General features: G+C 38.0%; 1 protein-coding gene across 14 annotated transcripts in view; it reads right to left on the bottom strand.

Moving 5' to 3' along the window:
- ESRRG (estrogen related receptor gamma) overlaps positions 1–22,743 on the bottom strand; it is a 639,858-nt gene that overhangs the window by 36,782 nt on the left and 580,333 nt on the right. The gene's annotated exons all lie outside the window — the stretch shown is intronic.

Here is a 22,743-nt window from a genome sequence, read left to right as displayed (position 1 = left end):
AGTATTTAAGCAATTGAACTAGAGGAGAAACAATAGCTAGAAATAAAGACTAATTCAAAGCCTATTCTGTCCCAACGCGAACGTTATTTTATTCTGGTGCTTTTACTAAGGTAAGTTCTTTAGGCAGAATAATTCCTGTTGTGCTCGATTAGGATTTCTTGCTACTTAAAATTTAATGGTTGATGATAGCTAGTGGGAAGCAGCCGCATAGCACAGGGAGATCAGCTCGGTGCCTTGTGACCACCTAGAGGGGTGGGATAGGGAGGGTGGGAGGGAGACGCAAAAGGGAGGGGATATGGGGATATATGTATGCATACAGCTGATTCACTTTGTTACACAGTAGAAACTAAGACAACACTGTAAGCAATTATACTCCAATAAAGATGTTAAAAAAAATTTAATGGTTATTTCTTAAAAATAAAAATCAAAGAACTTGCTTTTTTATTCCTATTGAAATCTGGCAGTCTTTGAAGGGGTTTCTTTATAACCAGGAAGATGACATTTACTACTGGGGCGAGGGGACAGGGATTCTCTTTGGAGGCAGCAGCACTAAAAAAGGTATGGTTCAATGTCCGAGGTATTCGTCCACGTTTTATTAATTAGGTGGAAAGCCTTTCCCACTGGAATAGTGCAAGGTATTTATTAACACTTCAGCCCACAAATAGAACAAATGTACAGCAAAGGAGGTAATTATGAAATATACCAATCCCTTTATCAACTTGGCAGGGACAACCCAAAAGACGGGTTTCTGATTATGATCTTTTTCATGATATTTTAATTGTGCTTCTTAACCTGCTAAATTAAAAACTACAGGGCAATCTCACTTAGATCACAGACAAAGGAGATCATATCAATTTGCAACAAAATGTATGAATGCTCTTATCTGCTTTAATTACACCCAGAACTTAACAGGCAAATTCAATAAGATCACAGAAGGATTGAGAGCTAAATGTTATCGCTCAGCCAATGGCATTATCATGCCCATATGTTGTTACACATTATGGAGCGTGAACCTTTGTTTAATAATAAGTTTAGGAAATAAGGATACTGAAAGTAAAGGAGGCTTGTTCTGAGATTTGAGTCTGTTGGTTATTTTTGTCATCAGCTAGTCTATGTACCCTGGCCATGAAAATAAGATGAGAGACAGACAATAAAAAAGACCTAAGTCTTCCTGCCTCTTAAACAAAGCCAGGATATGGATTCGGAATATGTTTTTGAATTTTTATTTTATTCTCTGTCTGTAATCATTTTTCGCCCAAAATCCTGCCAGAATTAATCTCAGCCAAGCCTTTAGTTCTTCTCAATTAACCCGTTTACTTTTATCCTAAAAACCCTCACCCCAAACCTTCTTATGATCCCCGAGTGTGATTACAGAGCAGGTTCTTGAGAACTTCAACTACTAAGGATTTGAATTTTTAATTCTGTCCACATCTTTGGAAGCCTAATCCAAGGCCAATGTCCTGGTAATAGTTTGACCTAAAATGTGCTCTTTGGTGACTTCAAGAACTGGAGCTACTACATTCTGTGATGGTACCATCTGCGCCTTTGGGGTTGGATGAGGGGCAGAGAGTTTTCTGATTCTACTATTAATCCTGGTTGACCAATTCCTATCCCTTCTATGCTACGTGCAAAGGAAACCACTCCTAATGCTCACATCCTACTGATCCCCATGTTTTCTTGTTTTTCTTGAACTATTTTCTCTCTCCCTCCCAGAGGTGGGGATTCTTATTTAATCACTTCAGCAAGCTTCAAGCTTTTTGCTCTCCTGGAGGAACAGAAGGATGCACCTTTTTTTGATTCCTTATGAAGTCATCCTTAAAAATTATCAATAGCTCTTACATACACATGTAAGTGAGACATCAACATTTAGTTACGCAAAAAGAGGCACATTCGAGTAAGGATGGACGATGCGTCATGTAGATCCTTAGCGTTCTCTACCAGCAACCAATGTAATGGGACAGTGAAGAGATGGACAGCCATTTAGAAGCTCACGCTTCAATATTATTAAGGAAGCTACTCCTTTACCCTGAGTTAGGACACATCGTAGCATTTATTACACAATGTATCTTGATTTGTCTTTGACATCTTTGTTTTTTCCAAATTTTCAAATTTTTATTGTTTTCCCAAATAGATTTTGATGACTGGGATGGTATTTTAGAAACAGTATATTCCAGCCCCGCCCCCCCCAAAAAACTCAATAATGTTGGAGGATTAAATGTTTTCTATCTACTTATTTATTTATTTGCTGATGTAGCTCTAGGTCCACACTTTTGTACAGTTCATATACTCTTGCATGTGCGATGCAGGAGAAAGCCCACTTGAACTTGTACTGGTCTGAATTTAATGTTTATTTCCACTCAAATTATTCTCAGCCAAAGGTAAAACCACTCTGTCTCCCTCCCCCCACCAAATGGCATTTGGAAATATGGTATGTTTAGAACCAAGGCTTTTATTGGGAGAACTAAAGGAGGCTAAAAGTTCTGCAAAATAAATAATTTCCCACTCAAAATGACAAGAGCACCTGCATTGAAAAATGTATGCGTTAAGTCCATTGGACAAATAAAACTGAAATTGACTATACAGTTGCCATGTGCCAAAATGCACATGGGACCATCTTCAAATCACTGACAAGGAACTGTATGTTCTGGAATTTCCCACGGCACTCTGATATCCACCCCAAATCCATGTAAGTACATAATTTTTCAGGTTGTAGCATTGTTTTCAAATCTGCCTTCAAGAATCTCATTGCACATTCTTTTATCTGGAAATTTTGGAAATTCTCTAACACCATTTTTAAAAAGCTTTGGGATTAAGATATATTTCTTTCTTTAGCACAGACATTCAGGAAATTTCTTCTATGCTTCTACGAATCCCTGATAGCTCTAAAAGAGAAGAGAACTAACTTCCTTGAGCCCCAAGGCGGAAAGATCATCTTGGGAACACAGGTATGTATCACGTGTGGATTCTGGCAAGCTTCTAATTTTGTTTTATTATCTCAATATTAATGTCTAATTGTTGTCTTCTGGAGACGTACTAATAAAATTTGAATTGGAAATACACTGCATTTCAACATATATTAACATGATTTCATTTATTTCTATTGATTCACTATGAAAACTGTGATTACATTTGCAGTGTATTTTCTCAGTCTACTGAAGAAAAATATAGTACTCACCATCAGCTGAACAGTGCTTTAACACCATTCTAAACGATGCAGGATTCCATCTATACTTAACATCATAGTGATAAGTAAAGTTACTTAAATATTTTTCAGAGATTGACTCATTTAAAAAAATAGAAAGAAGAAAATATAGAATCACATTGTTTTTGTGTTTATGATCAATATATGTTAAAAATGAAAAAAAAAAGCTTAGAAAATTGTTTCAAATATCAAAATAGCAGAAACTTTTGATAACCTGAATTTACACATCTTGTAAAATGGAATAGCAATTACCTGAGTGACACTTTTCAGGACATAGATATGCATACAGCGTCAACGGTGTGAATTTAGAGAAAAATCACTTAATCTTTGGGTCTTGGTTTCCTCATCTGGACAAAATAAGAGGGTGGATATAACAACCTCACAAGGATGCTGTACCTATCATATGCAAGTGAGCATCAAATTTATTTGGAATCACTTTGTAATCTGAGCATCATTACGCAAATGATAAACATTGTCATTATTATTCTTTCATTAATAGTAAAATTAGTTCAGATTTGTAAAGGCAGGAGGCATCTCATCTAGGTGAATTTCATTACATAAAACTTCCAAACATTTTTTAAAGATTTTACACATCTTGGGTAGATTCCTTTAAAATGATTACATATTTCTCAGTCTTCTCAAAATAAGTCTACTAAATACATTTTTAATTTTCCTGATCATCAGAAACAGCATGCCAGGAAGCATCAGGAGATCCAAGCTGCCCTGAGTTGCCCTCAGAGGTAACTGAGGAATGTGGGGCTGCCCAAACCCACGTTACACAGCCTCCTGTGCTGGGCTTCTTAGTACTCGATCTGCATTTTATATTTTTGCCTGCAGACTCTTACTTTCTATTGCCATCCATAGGATTCCCTTTGGCGTCAATCTCTCCAGAAATTTGCTATGTATCAGAAGAGTTAAGGTAGTTAGAATGGTTCATAGAAAGGGTTGAATAGCCTATGAGTGAGGAACTGAGGGACTTTACAATTACAATACCTTTGGAAATTACCCAGAACGTTTTTTTCCGTTTGTTTTCAATTATGCTATAGGGAGTTGGGCTGTTCAAAATTTGATATATTATCCCTAGATGGAGAGAAACTGAGTGGAAAGATAGTGACATAAAATTTACTTAAGCGGAAATTTCTGTGTGAAAATATGGATATTATAGTTCATTGTTTTTCCTCTGAAATGATTAGAAAAACAGTTTAAGAATTAAAAAATGCCAGTAAGAGCTGAATTATATAGACTCACGCACGTATAAGAGTAACTGCCAAAGTATTTATGCAACAAAACAATACATTTACATATAAAGGTTTTATAGAGACTCTATATAACTCATTGACAAGCTATGACATATCCACCCCAACTCCCCAATTTTAAGGGTGTCTAGATTAATATTAACATCTTTACAGTTATTCTGAAATTATCTGTATAAGTTCATATGAAAGGTATCTCTGTCAAAAATTAAAATGTCTTTAAATATACATAGCATTGACTTGAGCGCTTAGAAGATTTACCACTGAATATTTATAAATTTTTATCAAAATTTATAAACAGTATTTACTGCCAAGTAACTCAGAAACTGTTTCTGTTCGATGAATAAATACATATTTATATATTTGTTAAAATGCATATTGCTTATTGGATGTGCTATAATGGCTCCTTTCTCACCATTATATGTGAATGTGTAATTAGCCACATAATAAATATCTCCAATGAAATTTTCAAGAAAGCTCTTAATTCAAATATGTCATGGTCACTTTTCAGAGTTCACGAACCTGTCTGATTTATTTTTAAACACTAAGGATAAACTTATGGCTTGGCCACAAAATGCTGGTGCAAACGCACCTGGGCTCCCCAATAAATATGTATTGATCTTGTGGATGAATGTGGCTTCTCGGGAAATGAGGCCTTCTCTTTGGTAATAAAGCTACCGTATTTATTTACGTATCCATTTATGAGATTTGCAAAACTGAATACTAAACTCAAAAACCTTATGAGTGTGAGGGTTTACAACAGGTTTCTCAATTTCAACGCTACTGGTACTTTAGGCTGAAAACTTCTTTGTTGAGGGGCAAGGTGTGGGGGGATGTCCCGTGAATCGTAGAACATGGAGCAGCGTCCCTGGCCTCTCCACACTAGATGCTCCTCCTTCCCTGGTGTTTCCCTGACTGTGACAATCAAAATGTCCCCAGTCACTGCCAAATGTTCCCCACGAGGCAAAATTGCCCCTGGGTGGGGATCATTGGTTAGGGATGATGAAAAAACCTCCTTTCCTTCCTAAGTGAGTAGTTAGTTGTTGGGAATCATGGTATCAAAGATAGCTTGTCTCGGTCTATGTAGCATTTTCCCAGGCCCAACCAGAGACTTGAATAAGAGGGACTCCTCTATTTGCCAAACTTGTCCCTAAGCAAAGTTTCTGTCTCTCCTGGCAGTACTAGGCCTGCTTCATGGGTGTGTGCTCTATGCAGGGAGCTGCATGTAGTTGGATGCTCTGCTGTTGTCATCTTGAAATTCTTAATCCACAGGTTCTGCATTTTCATTTTGCACTGGACCCCACCAACTATGTAGCCAGTTCTGTAATAACTATCAAATAGACATTATTGGGATGCACCCATGAAATCTGTTTTGCCAGCAGAAGTTTTTGAGGTCCCATTGTGCTAAACAAAAAAATCAGTTTGGAACGTAAAAAAATGAATTAGTTTATACCAGGAATTTGTGTTAGCGTAGCGGATAAAAATCAGGGTTTTGAATGCAGACCTGAATTTCAGACTCATTGTCTCTATTTTACTAGCTTCATGATCTCAGGCAAGTTGTTTGACTTCTCTAAGCTTCAATTTTCTCAATTATAAAATGGTGTCCAATCGACAAGGGGAATGGAATATTATATAATGGAATACTACTCAGCCATAAAAAATGAACTAGTGATATTTCCAGCAACATAGATGGAGCAAGAGAATATTATGCTTAGTGAAATAAGTCAGACAAAGACAAATATTATATGGTATCACTTATATATGGAATCTAAAAAATAATACCAATGAATCTACATACAAAACAGAAACAGACTCATAGACATAGAAAACAAACTTGCGGTTACCAAAGTGGAGGGGGGAAGGGAAAAATTGGGGGTATGGTATTAATAGATTAAGAAATACTATGTGTGGGGCTTCCCTGGTGGCACAGTGGTTGAGAGTCCGCCTGCCGATGCAGGGGACACGGGTTCGTGCCCTGGTCTGGGAAGATCCCACATGCCGTGGAGCTGCTGGGCCCGTGAGCCATGGCTGCTGAGCCTGCGCGTCAGGAGCCTGTGTTCTGCAGCGGGAGAGGCCACAGCAGTGAGATGCCCGCGAACCACAAAAAAAAAAAAAAAAAAAAAAACTATATGATAAGCAATGAGGATTTACTGTATAGCACAGGGAATTATACCCAATATCTTGTAATAACCTATAATGGAATGTAATCTGCAAAAATACCGAATCACTATGCTGTACACCTGAAACTAACACAGTATTGTAAATCAACTACACTTCAATTTAAAAAATGGTGTCAGAGGTGATCCTCAGTTATAGGGTTGCTTTGAAGAATAACTGAGATGATGTATACAAAACAATGAGCACTGCGCCTGGCACCTAGTAAGTGCTCAATGAATGTAGCTCCATGACGATGATGATGTTGCCAAAACCCATCCTAGATGGGACGAGAAAATAAAATTCAGCCTCGAAAGTGTCATCATACTGTTTTTGAAGGCAGATTTCCACAGCTCAAAGTGGTAGTCCTTTAGGTTGAATCTTACTCTTCCAGTATTTTCCTATTACTATTCACCCAAAAGTCTCAAATCTAAATTTTAAAAACACCTATCAAGTGCTTAAAACCTGGCTCCGAATTTACACACCCAGGTCCAAATGTCCAGGGGAACACATCTGAACGGGGCTGTATGTGCTCCGCTGCTGACATTACCCGAAGTCGATGGTGCAAGCGTGCGTGTTAATACATTTCATACATTAAAGATGTAAATTTTATTCTTCAAGCTGAAAGCCAGGTGATTAATTCTCATAGCATAGTGATCAATTGGTGCAGATGCTCCACCTGTATTAATGTTTGTTTTTGTACGCATTAGGAGCGGAAGCACACCAATAACACAGGTGTCGTACGCAGAGCTGCGCGAGGTTGCCGTTAGCCGGCAAACACTGAGATCAGTACTTAGGTTGCACGTAGCACTGCCAATTTTTTCAATTAGACCCATTATTGATTTGATGAAAAAGCAAATTAAACATACCATGGTGGTATGTAAATTGGTTAGAGAGAGCATAAGGTTCTGGTACAAAGCTTCAAAGGCATGAGCTGTACGGCTTTCCTCAGCTGTAACTCATAGGGGTTCCTGGCGATTGCTGCTCTGTACGGGGTTCCTTGAGCTGCATGTGCTGGCTGGCCAAACAATCGTCTGGAAAGACCAGAGCTGTATTTTAGAAATTCACAACAGTTTTGCAGAAAGGGAAAGGATGCTGGAAATCGACTAACTTTGAAAGGATACGGAGATAGGAAGGGTTGCAGAAGCGGCCTAAAATGGTTTTCATCAAGTGATAGTCTGGTTTGCCTGCCCGGATGTATGGTCATGGAGAATGCATCCCGCAGGCATATACGTGACACATTTAAAAGATCGATTTTGCTGATTTGAAAAGTTGTCTTGACCACTACCTCAAGCTACTACTGCATGTTTTCATTGTCTAAAGTTGAAAGCTGCTGTGCTGTCTAAAATCAGAGTCTCATCAGCTTCTATATTATAATTTCTTAAAATCTGAAAGAATGTTCTTTGTACGTCAATGAATGATGTTCTCCAGTCCTGCTAACAAATGGGCAGAGGTACTGAAAATGGGCCTGTTTAACTTACAATGACTGGTTTTATTAACAGAAGGGAGCTAATGCTCACCTAAAACTTCTTGATACCTCCCTATGCATTTATCTTCTCTGGATTATCTACACGAGAAGCCTTCAAGCCTTCGAGAAGCCTTCCCTGATTCCCGAAGTTAGGGTTCCCGCCATGGTGTACCCCTAGTATGCTGTGTTGCCCCATCAATGCACTTAGAACACCATGTTATAATTGTCTCTTTGCTTGTCTGTGTCCCTCAAAAGATTCTGAGCCTTACGACCGTGTGACCATCTCTGCTCTGTTTACTTTTGTATTCCACTGCCTAGGAGAGTGATTACCATAAAGGTACCCAACACGTTTACAATAAATAAGTCACGTGGTCAAAATTCAATGTTGTTAACTTTAAATAAGAGACCTTATTAACTAATATTCCAAAGAGTTTGCTCTTCTCATGGCAAATAAGGAAATCTAGTAGGCCAAAGGACTGGCATTGCCAAATCTTAAGCTCTAAGTTCTAAATATAAAGCCTATGGTAAATCTGTCAAGATCAACTGGAATCAGTCAGTGATGATTGGAAATGCCATCAAAATAAGTAGCAGGTGCATCAAGGTCATAGAGATGACCTGTCATCCTCATAGGATGACTCTCACGTCCTATTTAGCAACTTACACTGAGAAGGCAAATGACTTTTGCAGAGAAGAAAGAGAAAGAACCAAAGTGATGGCTGTAACTGGAGATGAGGTTAACAACAAACCAAAATCAAAGAGAAAATGTTGCAACTTTCAAATGTCATCAGATCAATGACGTAAAAGAGCTTTTTATATGAGCACTCAGAAGAAAGAGAATTGAACAAGAGAAAAATATTGGGAAAGGATGGAAAAGTATGCCTACTGATTGCATTGAGATAAATAGAGCCAAGAGGGATTGGGAGGTGGGGTCTTGCATTTATGGGAAGACAATTTCTGTGAATGAATGAATGGGCAATTGTCACAGTTCATCAGAAGTTACCAAGTTGCTAAGCAAGTATAATTAGGGAAAAGACATTCAGATCAGATATTCCATCCAAACAAGTTCATTTCATGTCCTTTGAATTATAACATTTTATATATACATATATATATATATATATATATATATATATATATATATATATATATCGACATTTCCCTATTGTGCCCCAAATCAACACACCCTTTCTTCCTGGATCATATCAGGGCACTGCAAACATGCACATCTTCGCAAAGAGCCACTTAGGTGAAAAGAATATGTTGCCCAAACAGAGAGGCTCTAAAGATGTGAAACTTAGAAAAACAAAGTTTTTGTCCACTTTTTCCCCCTGAGGGAAACTGTCCAAAGAGATGTGGATGGTATAAATCATCTGAAGAGTTCTTGGTTGTTTTTGTTTTCCTTTATTTTCACATTCGTGAGTTCATTTTCTTTCTAATCGAAAAGCTAGAAGATTGGAGCTGGCACTGCCAGCAGTGTCTGATGGGAGAGAGCATATGTTTCCTGTCATACTGGCATCTGACTATAACAGCCATGCGGAAGTCAATGCAAGTCCTTACATCAAAGTTTGATTGCCATTGTACGGACGTTGCTAGAAGTTGAAAAAAAGCAATGTCCATTTGAAGCTCGTCTGTGAACTTTGCATGAACCGCTAGGAATAATGTAGTGTGATGACAAGCCAGTTATACCTTCCACTAAATTTGCTGTCTGGAATGAACTGAAATAGTGTTTGGTTTGTGTAATTACGTCCATCTATCTTTATATTCCAGCGGCATATCGCAAATTGAAAATACTAAAAATTGACTGTTGGTTCTGATATTTAATGATTGCCAAAGACAAGACGATGATTTATTGGTTACTTACCGATGTGACACATTTGCATCTTATTAGACGGAGATTACTATTCCTTAAAATGCGGACGAGGCCTGATCATGTCTGATGGATTGATTTGATTTGCAAATGTAATCAAACTAATAAGAGGGAAAAAATGAGCAATAATGCCTTGTTTTTCAACTGGCAATCACTCCCCTGCCAACAAGGCTGATATCCCTGACTAAGCAGCCTTTACACCGTCTTCCTGTCGTCTCAAATAAACAAAGGGATGCTAAGAGCTTGATAAGAGGATAACAAGCCATGTACAGATGCAGCATGGAGCCCGCACCCCCGAACTGTGCTGTTGCACGCGAGAACAAAAGTTAATGGCAGGAGATGCCACACGACCGTAACAATCCTGAGAAAAGCTCTCGCTGTAATCAGCTCTCTATTCCCATGTTCTTAATATCTCTTCAAAGTAAATGAAGAACCTTTCCTTAAAGTAAAAAATACTGCCATCTTCCCTCGTGCAGTAAGCAGGCCTCTACTCATAAAGAGACTCTGTTTCTGAGATAGTTTAACCACGTAAAATCCAAGTGGGTTCAGAACAACCACAGATACATGGTTTGAAAAGAGCATAAAAACCCTGTCAGGCAGCTGCTGGCCCTCAGTGTATTCCCTAGAACATCACTGATATCCAGAATACAGGGAGGGGAGCTACAGAGTGGGAAACTCTGAAATACTGGACCGGGAGGTGTGGTTGACACCTGACTTTGATCATTCTCAAAGCATTTCTTCAAGACTCTTGAGTACGTGTATGACGGAAAAATAGAAACCATGATCCTGAGTGAGCTGCAAAGCAACCATTCTTGAGATAAAAATTCAAAAAGTGTTTTGATAATAGATCAACTATGCCTCAAAGTCATATAATAATGACAGAGACAGTCTCCCTAAAACAGAACTTTAGTATAAGGCCAACCGCAGAGTAGGCTTTTAATATATATTTTTTGTTCAGTGCATGAGTGAATAGGTATTAGCTTTCTACAAAAATATATTACACACGGTATTTTTGTTGGGGAACTGAATATTACAAAGTGTGCAAAAAAAGTCAAATTGAATTTAGAGAACCTACTACCATATTCAGATATCTCAAAAATGATCATAGTTGATGTTTCAAAGATAACCACATCATCCATCTTCAGCCCATATGAAATTTATTAAACTACAAGAATATAGTATGGTCAGATTCACATTAAATAATAAATAATTCTATTCGAACTGTAAAAAATTGCCTTGGAAATTTGACTTAGACTTTCATGGCACATACAGAAATGTGAGAACCTAAAATCCTCACTGAGTATACTGGGTTGGATAACTGACCAGATTAATTAAAATCCATGGATTATCTACAAGCTAATTTTAATCAAACGTTATATACTGATCTGTCAGTGACATTGTCTTCAAAGATAGCATCACATATATTTACACAGCAAGTATTCAGAGATGCTTTATATATAAGGTGCACCTCATGTATTCCTGTTACTTTGTCTCTATGTTACCTAGACACTTAGCTCTGTATCAAGATCCTCCATTGAGAAACTCTTGGCCACTTTAAGCTGTTGGTTATGTTTCCCAACCTCAAGCCTCAGTGAAGGAATTCTCTCTACTATATCCCCCTGTGTGAAACAGAAAGATTCTGAGCTATACCTTTAGATTAATAATTCTTCAGAAAGGGGTTTGATCTGATATATCCAGATATTATAGCCAAGCTATATCAAAGAATAACAAAAGAAAGATGGGTTTATTACTTATAATTTGGGGTGCACAACTTAAAATATACCGAAATAACTTTTCTATAACATTTTCACTACTGGTCTGTCTTCAAAAAATATGCTGTCCATATAAATATGTGCATGTTTATATATGATGTAATATAATGTGGTATAATATAGAACAAAGAGGATAACTTGCTAATATTTAATACTATGCATAAGAAGATATACTCTTTTCTGACAAACTTGTGGTGACGATGATAAATATCAACAGTGCTCAACTGTTAAATGACTGAGTTTTAGTCTCAACTATGTCCTGAGTAGCTCGTGACCTTGGGTAAGTCATTCAGTTTTCCTGGCCTTCAACGTTTTTATCTGTAAGTGAATGTGCAAATAAAGGCATTTAACATTTACTGAACACTTAGCAATTAAAAGATTGGATTGGGCACTTTACATACATTAACTCCCTGAATTGTCCCAGTAGCCTATCAAGTTGGTCACTTTATTATCATCATCCGCATCTTATACATAAGCAAACTTAGTTCATGGCACGAAGCGATATCAGAATTTGAACCATGGTCTCTAACTGCAAGGATGGTACACTACCCACTGCAATATACTACTTCCTCTTAAAATGAGAAGTTCTAGCAATTGAATTCTAAGGTTCATTCTGGTTCTATCATCCAAGAATTAATTTTTAAAGAAAGAGATCTCTATCTGCTATCCTTCCATTTATTTTTAAAAGAGTGTCATAAAACTTCCTGTAGGCATGTTTCTAAGTAAGCAAGCGTATTTTTTAAAGTTTGGGAAAATCTATCATACAGCACTTTGCGTCAATATCACAGCCATTCACAGAAATCAATCTGAAATGTTTAAGTAGAGATTCCATGCTTTTCCACAAAAGGTTAATCTGAGTAATATGCACAGTTGAAAGGACCTTTGGGAGGGTATTCCTCTTCTACGTTTACAAGTCTGCATTGCAGACTGGGCTCTGCCGTGACACAGAAAATCACAAGATTAAGTAGAGCTGGACTATTTTTTTTCCTAAAGTGCTGACCATGTCAGGAGGAATCAGTCCTTCCTTGAACCCGTAGCTGTTCCTTCCCTCTCTCCCTCCTCAGCCCAGGCTACCATGTGCCCTGCCATAAACATGCCGCCTGGCTGAGGGGGCCCAGCACTTCAGGGAATTAATCCTTCCCTAATGTAGGTTAAGCAGGTGTGAAGCCCCCTTCCTACAGAGAGGAGGGAGCTGCTCTTCAGAGACACCCCTGGAATTACGGTGTTTCACTGGGCTCCGATGACTCTCTAAATCCATACAGGCTGTGCTGCTGACCTGGACGGCTGGTCATCCACTGGCTTAATCTGAATCCAGTGGAAGAAACTGGTCCTTTCCCCTTCTTGATTTTATAATATTAACAATATGTAGTGAGGACTTAATTGCCCATTCTGGCAATGGAAATATAATTTCCTTATTGGAAGCAAAGTTCTGTGGTTAAATGGAGACATGTAAAATTGTGGGATGAACTAAGGCGAATTGACTCTAGAGCTTAGAATTACCAAGAGGTGCTATTTACCCACTATATGTTTCTCTTTAACTAAATTACGATGCATTAGTACTTTTAACTCATATAATAATAGCACAGAACTTCACATTAAGAGATCCAAGTATAAAATGAAAGCTGAATATCCCTTTGACTTGAGGTTTGTGTACTTTGTACGTCATTCCTGATTCTTGGTGGAGGAAAAAAACATATAACCTGGCAAAAATAAATAAAAAATAAAAGTGGTTGACTGCTTCTGAGAAAATCATAGTTTGTTTTTTTCTTTTCTGGGGAAAACCAAGAAATTTTTTTTCTTAAGAGAAATATCAAGGTATTTATAAACAAATGGAGGTATTATATCTGTTTATCATATACCATAAGCTTCTTAGAAAGTTTGGTCAATTAAAGGGATTTTTAGCAGGTTAAATACATTCTCCTAATTGGGTTCTTCTAAGAATCATATATGAAGGTTGAAAAGTGGCCTGAACTGGGGAGGAAGCAGCTTGGCGTTAGGGAAATTCTATGCCTGGGGACATGTTTGGTATAATGTTAAAAATATTATCTGATTGGTAAGATGCCACTGATGTGGATGGCTTGGGTCACTTTGGACACTGATTTGTTGAAAATGAAGAGAAAGAGAATAATGAAAAAGTATAGTTAAAGGGAGGGCAGTGCCTTGACTATGTGGACCCTGACTTTGGTTAATAAGGAAAATTCACATGGAAGAGCAAAAAGGTAAATGAATAGCAAATTCCTTCGTAGATTTCCCCTCCCCCTTCTCCTTCCACCCCTCTGATAACCCCTCTCGGCAGAGGCAATTCAACAGTCTACGAGATCCGCAATATCAAAACTACTCCTCAGTAGTCCTCACACCTTTCATTCCTCCCCAAGTGTCCACAGGGAATTCAGTTCAACCCCCTTTCCTCTTTGCTTCATCTACATCAGCACCATTTCTTTTTATGCATCAAAACCACACTTTGTATCTTGAACCTGATGGTCACTTATTCACCGAACCTTGGTCTAACAAGGAAGTAGGCTGACTTAGTCACATTAAGGAATACAGCCAAGGCAAACATTCTTGGGAAAAAAGGCAAACAGAAGAGCAAAGTTACATGGCTTTTCTGAGGCTTTCAAATTCTTTTTATGGTGATGAAAAAGCTCCATCCTTTACAACACACACACACACACACACACACACACACACACTACTACTACTACTACTACACAGCGCTTACACTTTCACATTAACTATTCTATTTCATGTGGGATGACTTGACTATTTCTTTTTTCCAGTGTAATTAGGTTATGTCCTAGCTTTCATAAACTCATTTAGATATAGGCAATCTTGGATTACGCAGCTATTTTTATCTACAAAATATAATGCGTTGTACCAGAAATTCTGAGTTCAGCTGAGTAATACTTACACCCTCATTCAAAAAGAAAACTCAGCATTTTTTTTCATTTTTTTTTGAAGAAACCACTTCTCTGTGTGCTTTCAAATTACTCTGTATTCCACAGAAAACTGTTCCTCAGATGCTTGAAGTCTCCAGCTGCCACACAATTTATGTACCTTTCCTCTGCTCTTTGTTTTTCAGCCATTTTCCCTGAATGTCAAAGTCAATTTAGTGCATTTCACTTTGCTGAATAAATCAGAGGCGAAATCCTTGCTAAAAGTGAAAATTTGATTTGCTAAAAGGAGCTTAGGGCAACTATTAATCAATATATCCAGAGTGCCAAAGCCAAGGCCACGATAGACATGCATTCATTTGGAGATTGGCTGAGGCAGAGCAAGGGGGACGCAGGGGAAAACGTGTGACCAGCCCACGGGAGGGAGGTGGGATTAGGGATGGAGAGAGGGTCAAAGAGGAGCAGAGGGAGAAACAAAACACGCCAGCATCGCGTTTAAACTTCTCCCTCCAATTCTTCTTTTAGAGGTGGAAAAATATTTTAACGAGCCATTTAAGCATATATGGGTTATGCTAATTAAATCAGCTTCCACATAGAATTCTTTTCACAAGACACAGAAGTCTTTCTCTCTTGAACTCATCAAGTAGCCTCGAGAAGAACCTAAAAGTCAGAAGTAACAGCTCTATGAACAAACAGAATTCCAGAACAGAAAGATATGAGTTGGGCCAGGTCTATGGGATGTCAATATTTTGATAACCCTCAGGTAGAGTGCAGGCTTGTTCAGGCTTCTGATATATATAGTGAACCGAACGATGAGACTCATCCTGTCACCTTATCATTCAAAAGAGTTTCGCGATTACAATTACTTGCCTGAAAATGATACCATCTTCTAGGACTTGATGAATAGAGGAATCTTCAACCCAGTGAATCTGAACGGAATTGGGGAGGAAGAGCCTTCAATTTTAGCAACCCATCATTTAAAAACTTTTCCAACCATTCAGCTGAGTAGCTACACAGTGATCACCTTGTTTCATTAAAATTTGTGATCAGGGATATAAAGGGCACACTATCAATCAAACACCTTGATTTTTATTGATTTTAAAGGTGTGTCATACCTTTCCTCTTTGATTCAATTCTCCCTTCATTTTATAAATGTAGAGACAATATTTAAAGACAGGGCAAATATGTTCCATTTGCCTAAACTTGTATGAAAGGCAGGTAGGTAATCTGGAACAAATGACAAAAAATGTACGGGGAAGTAGAGGAGGATAGGGGAGAAAGACCTACTGAAGCTACTGGTAAAAAGTCATTTAAGTTAAATATTCCATGGTTCAAGTAACACTACTAACAGTGTGAATCAAACTTCCTGACTCTAGGGGACAATAAGAATTAAACAACTGAATTGTTATGGACATCAAGTAAAAGTTCGTGAAAGTGCTTTGTAAACAATAATAAACTCTACCGATGTTAGTTGTTTTTGTATTGAAAGCTTAATCCCACAAAAAAGAAGATTACCACATAACAATGCACATATGTATGCACAGATATTTACGCAGACACAGATCCACGATTCAGGGTGGAGATCAGGTTACCTGTAGCTTGAATAAGCCCCACAGTACCTAGCATAGTATTAGGTCCATAGCAGACACTCAAATACTTAAATTGTATTCATGACTGCTATGAAATCATGATTCCTCGCTGATCAGAGGTACACAATGGCATGACGACGAATGGATGGCAGATATATTTGGGGGATACCTAGGAATGGACCAGACACTGGAACAGAGCTTACGTGAGCACAGGTAATTCAGCACGGTGACGGCACTGTGCATCAGGTCACAAACAATGGCACTGAGTGGTGTGGAGAGGTCTTTGTGAGCATCTTTAATAACATTTGGGGGTGTCTCTTGAACCAGGTCTCTGTCTGGGAAACCTCAAACCTTCTTTGTTGGTCTTTCTCCTTTCTAGCAAGGGTAGCTGCAGAAAATGAACAAGCCTGTAGGGGATCTTTCAGATTAGTTTTTTCACAACATAGTTTTCAACTTGTTCCTTTCTCCATATCACAACTGTGACTTCAGAAACTGATAAACATTCAGTTATTTCAGGTGTGGCTGAGGAGGACGAACCTGACCATCTAGAAGCTAATGGTCTTGTTCGCCTAGGACACAGTGATGGCCATATCCATTCAGTGACGCTCTTGGTTAAATAACCTTTCCCTCCCTTTCTATTATAATGGAGGTTTGTTCTGAATATTTTTTGAAATAGCTCTTATGAATACTAACTTTTTGGATCACTTGGCTCTAATTACAATAAAATGACAATCTATGCACAATCTCTTAGGCACTAAAATGAACACTGAATATTTTACGTCTTTAGATCATTCTTGATAATTTGCAAATTAATTATGCATATGTGTATAATTTGCATGTGTGTTTTTTTTCCTCATTTGATTTTCACAATATAACTCATGGCCAGACCAATTACATAACTTACAAAATATTACTCAACTATATACAGCTCAGGTTTTCTGATTTTACTTTCAGAATTATTCTACCTTTTATAAACCACAACTACCGGTACACAGGTATACAACTCCGAGGTACATTAAACATAACTTCCAACTATCTGATAATTGAATATAGTTGTAATTTAAATAGTCTTACTAAGTGCCAAGGCATTGGATCTTAAATTTAAAATTTCTCCACTTGGGGCTTCCCTGGTGGCACAGTGGTTGAGAGTCCGCCTGCCAATGCAGGGGACACGGGTTCGTGCCCCGGTCCGGGAAGATCCCACATGCCACGGAGCGGCTGGGCCCGTAAGCCATGGCCGCTGAGCCTGCGCGTCCGGAGCCTGTGCTCCGCAACGGGAGAAGCCACGGCAGTGAGAGGCCCACGTACCGCAAAAAAAAAATTTCTCCACTTAACTAAAAGACTCAATGACTTCACAGTTCTGAAATCATTAAGTTACATGCATATAAGAAAAATTAATCCTGAGAAAAGAGCTGTAATCGCTTTAATTCACTTGTAGCAAAGTAGAAATTACAACTAGGCGTAAATTCAGTTATACCATGGGGTGGAGGGCGGAGCCTCAGAGCCAATTAATAGTTTTGTGCTGTGCATATTTTTAATCAACTAATCAATAGTACATTTTTCAAGTGCCAATGATATAGAAACGAAACAGCATATTAGGTCCTTTTTATATATAACATAACTCTCTTAGTTAACTATATAACATAACTCTCTTAGTTAACTATGCCTGCATGTGAAACCATAATCACATGCATACACATGAAAACTTACCTGGTGTTACAAATGGAAACATAATCTTACAGTAATTATTTCCACCACATTTTTTTGTGCTTTTTCACACGTCATAATCATGTAATGGTGCCAGCAGTTTAAGATAAGTAATGGGCAGTTAAAAAACAAAACCTTCACAACTTCGCCTGGGGAATGATACAATCTAAAAAATTGATCTCTACGTAAAATGCATTAGAACAATAAATATATCTTTAAACAGTATCATTAGCCATAAATATTAGTTCAAAACATTCTTGGGTATTCTCTCACAAAATTTATATCCTAATATAGAAATAGTTTATCCATGTTCTTTAGAGATTTCTGTCATTTATAGAAAATTCTAAGTACTTCTGTCGAGAAAACTAGAAAAAGCCAACTCGCTGAGCAAGTTTTAATACATTTTCCTAAGAGAACGTTTTAGAAAAAATGTTTCAGAATAAATGGAGAATACTGGTTTTATACTTTAGACTTCTGTTTCTTACATGAATAACTATACATAAAGACTGTTTTATCACATCTCTTCCTAGTGTGGTTTTCTTTTTGAGCTTAATAGTTCCTGCCTTCATTTGGTATGAAGAAAAACTATAGTTTTTTGTGGTTTTTTTTCCTGTTTTAAAAATGTCACTAAGAGGCTCCAAACTTGAATGGAGTTCTCCTTCTTCAGCAGGTAACTGTTCGATCTGTCATGTCAAAAATAAACAAGCCCACCTGATAATCTGCCATATTTGATAAAGGAAAAAACAACTTCTAAAATACATTCATTCACTGAATTGTTCAAATACCTTTCTCTTAAAGTCATTCGTCTGGCAAGATCCATAAATATATTTAAGCCACTTATATAGGTCAGCTAATATGGGTGATGCTTTTTTAAGCACCATCTGACGAAGCACATTCTGCATTTTGCTAACAAAGTTACAGTACAAAATAATATTTTAATCAACCACAAAGAACAATAATAGATCTGACTGCTGGGCTGATAATCGTCTTATCACACCCTGTGAAACCTAGCTCTAATATGTGACGGAGCCGCCATTACTTGGCAGCCCATTCTAAAAAAGGCCAACAATGGAGAGAGAATGAAGTGGAGTGTGCAGGACCTCCGTATCTACATAAAAGAGATTAGAGGCGACAGCGGTCCATTTTACAGCTCAATCATATTGTGTTAGCATGCGCTTATCCGAGCGCGGACGAAATTGAAAGAGAAATAAAAAAGAGTCAGGCAGATAGGAACCAGAAAAGCGAGGCATGAGCAATTTCCAAGGATATAAAAGGATGCTAATGGTGGGGCCCTGTCATTCTTAAAAAGGGCTATTAGGGCACCATCATCTGTTCTGGTGCCCTTATGCTCCTTCAACTAAAGTCAAGCATTTTCTAAAGCCCTTGTGATCTTTTTGCTTCTAGAGATAAAGTATGGTCATGTTTCCGAACAACACACTTTTCCATTTATGTGATTTATTAAAGTAAGTCAACTAATTCTATTTACTGATTAAAAAAACCCCACTCCCTATGTATTCTTCTTCAATATTTTCTTTTGTTGAATTTGTCACTTTTTTATGTAGCAAAAGCAAGTATACAAAAGTATCTTCCCAGGAGTGCAGAAAGGCTACTGATCTGATCTTGTATGCTAAACTTAATTTTTAAAAAGTGTGTGTGTGTGTGTGTGTGTGTATGTGTGATTCCACAAACTGAGAGTAGCACAAAGAGAGCAAAGGCTTGGATTTTAGTATATTTTAAAAAAAAAGATTTCACTTTAGTTTTAACAGAAGCATTAAAAAACAAACAAACAATTTTGAACTGAAGATTAAGATGTGAAATTTCCGTTCTGATTTGGCTTTAATTCCAGCTCTGACCCAGTTATGAGGACTAGGTCATGGTATCAAAAACACATTTTTACTTTTATCAAGGCAGAAATGAGACTTTAATCTTTATATTCTCTTTGGCTTTACCCCCTCCCCATCCCATGCTCCATGTTGCTGCCGTGCCCAGGCTCCCTGAACCCGGCTATATAGACCAGCACGCTGGTATCACAGCATCTTTTACTTCTACCTCCGAACACTGCATGGCACACTTACTGTTATGAAACTTAAAGGCATTTCAGTGAATTCGTGTTTTGCTAATCCCTCTCTGAAAAGCCAAGATACTCCTTGCAGTCATTTAAAACACCCTCCGGGTATCACGAAAAAGAGCTGTGAATCATCATTGCACAGTAACCTCCTCTGGCATTTGCTGGGGAGAGAGAATAACGTCAGCCCCTACCAATTCTAAGCCTCAGCTTAAGACTGAACACATAATCGTATAGCAATTGTTTCCACCACTGGAAATGCTGTTACTCATAGTTATTTAAAGTTACTGTCTTCACAAAGGTCACCAGAGCCCCTTTACTGTGACAAGTTCCTCTGTAAGCTGACATTTCTACTTAGATACACAACTGGACCCACAAATTTATCACTGACTTTTCCTTTCCAGAGAGCAGCAGCAGGAGTTGACGACTTTTCTTGATCGTTATTATGGAATGTCTGTACGATAACAGAATATGGGCTTAACAAATTTCTTAATTCAGGGAGAACTTGGGCAGAATTCGTGGCCTCTCCCGTTGCGGAGCACAGGCTCCGGACGCGCAGGCTCAGCGGCCATGGCTCACGGGCCCAGCCGCTCCACGGCATGTGGGATCCTCCCGGACCGGGGCACGAACCCGTGTCCCCTGCATCGGCAGGCGGACTCTCAACCACTGCGCCACCAGGGAAGCCCTGTGCAAGTGTTTTTACCTCTCTCTGCCCCAGATCTCCCTATCTTTGAATTAAGGATAATAATATCTGATTCCTGGGTTAGAACAATGGGTCTCAACCGGGAAAGGGGGGCATGATTTTGCCCCCCAAGAGGACATCTGGCAATGCGTGAAGACATTTTTGTTTGTTACAACTCAAGGATGCTAATAGGTAGAAACCAAGGATGCTGCTAAGTACCCTACAAGGAACAGGACAGGCCCCATAACAAAAGATTATCTGGTTCCAAACATCAATTGCATCAAGACTGAGAAACCCCGGGTTAGAATAATGCTATTTTAAACCTGTGAGGATGTATGTCTGTGTACCTGTGTGTGTGGATAAATGTAAATGATATAATATATATTGATTATTTTTAAAAGTATCTGTGGACACTTCAACAAATCTTAGTTTTGTTTCTTTCTGAAACCCTTCATCACACTTTCCTTCCAGAAAAGTTTTCATACACTGTTTAGGTAAATTCTGGTTGTTTCCACCGCTACAACTTCCAATGTCTCACCACCTTTCAGCATATTCTATTGCGTTTTTTTTGCTTTTTCTAAAAACCTTATAGATATGATTACAATCCAAATGCAAATCAGCTATCCACACAATCAAATTCTCATCTTTCTTTTAGATGCAGTGACCCTTGTGGAGGTATCTTCTAAAGAATACACTCCAGCTCACCTATTTAACTAGTTTTGACTTAATTGGGGGTGCTTTATTAGCAAACAGTGTAAGACAAAGTAGCCGGTATAATACAGAGTGATGTTTAAATTAGTTTACAATTTGCTTGGCCTCATCTAGAACTGCAGTGAACAAAGCCATTCAGAAATGTCAGCTGTGTTCCCAAGCACTGTAACAAATTGTCGCCTGAACGCTGCACACCTAATGACTTCAAATTAGCTTCACTGCGATATCGCCTGACAGTTCGTTACGACTGTTAGCAACATAGCTGGCGTATCATGACCAATAAATTGGTTTCAGTGTGGGCTGGGAAAGGGACTTCCATCAATTTGATTAAAGAAATTACTGTAGCATTCAAAGCATAAAGACAAACTAGTTTAAGGAGACAGAAATAAGTTCACTGTACCAGAGAAACACGGCTCATCGTCCAAAAATTTGTTTGTAAACTATTTGAAGATCAAAGCTCAAACAAACAATAATCCAAGTAGACTACTAAAATTCTCAAACCTTGCGATCAGGTATATGTTCACTGATCTAAGGACAGGCCTGGAGAGAAAAATAATTGGATACTTTAAAATACTACTTTTGGGACTTCCCTGGGGGCGCAGTGGATAAGACTCTGCACTCCCAATGCAGGGGGCCCGGGTTCGATCCCTGGTCAGGGAACTAGATCCCACATGCATGCTGCAACTAAGAGTTCACATGCCACAACTAAGGAGCCCGCCTGCCACAACTAAGACACAGCACAATCAAATAAATATTTTTTTAAAACCTGAAATACTACTCTTAAGTCACCATATGAGAATATTTACAATGTCAATTTAACATTTATTTTCATAATTTATGTATAAATTCATGGTAAATATCTAATTGTAAACCAAAGCAATATGCAAATATGAAAAACAATTCAGTATAAATCGCCACTATGAACAACAAAATAAGTGATTTTTAAAAGGAAAAAAGGTATCTAGACTACTCCTGACAAAAACTTTTTTTTATTACGATATTATAGCTTTATTTAGGGTTTAGGAAGCTAAGATAGAGTAAGTTCGGGAAGTTGTCCCATTGGTAGGCCAGGCAGGACTTATACCCAGGCTGTCTGCCTTAAAGCCCCCAATTCATAAACATTTATTTAAAGTGAAAAGAAAAAACAGAAGTATTTCCTTAGGAGAAAACTCGGACTTTTTAGAAGAATAAAGAAATATTTTAACAAGTTATATTCTCTTTATCTTAGGTTGGCAATAGTACCTTCATATGCGAAAAAATAATTAACAAGCATTCAAGATGGTACAGTTATAAAAACAGCATATGATTCTATTAGGACCAAGAAAGCACTAAATTAAGTATGACAAAAACAAATGTAAAGGTTTAAAAAAATCCTAATGAAC

Source organism: Pseudorca crassidens, chromosome 2 (genome assembly GCF_039906515.1).
Source record: "Pseudorca crassidens isolate mPseCra1 chromosome 2, mPseCra1.hap1, whole genome shotgun sequence".
Lineage (NCBI taxonomy): Eukaryota > Metazoa > Chordata > Mammalia > Artiodactyla > Delphinidae > Pseudorca > Pseudorca crassidens.
Note: the sequence above shows the minus strand (reverse complement) of the source record. Positions and strands in the feature narration are given on the sequence as shown.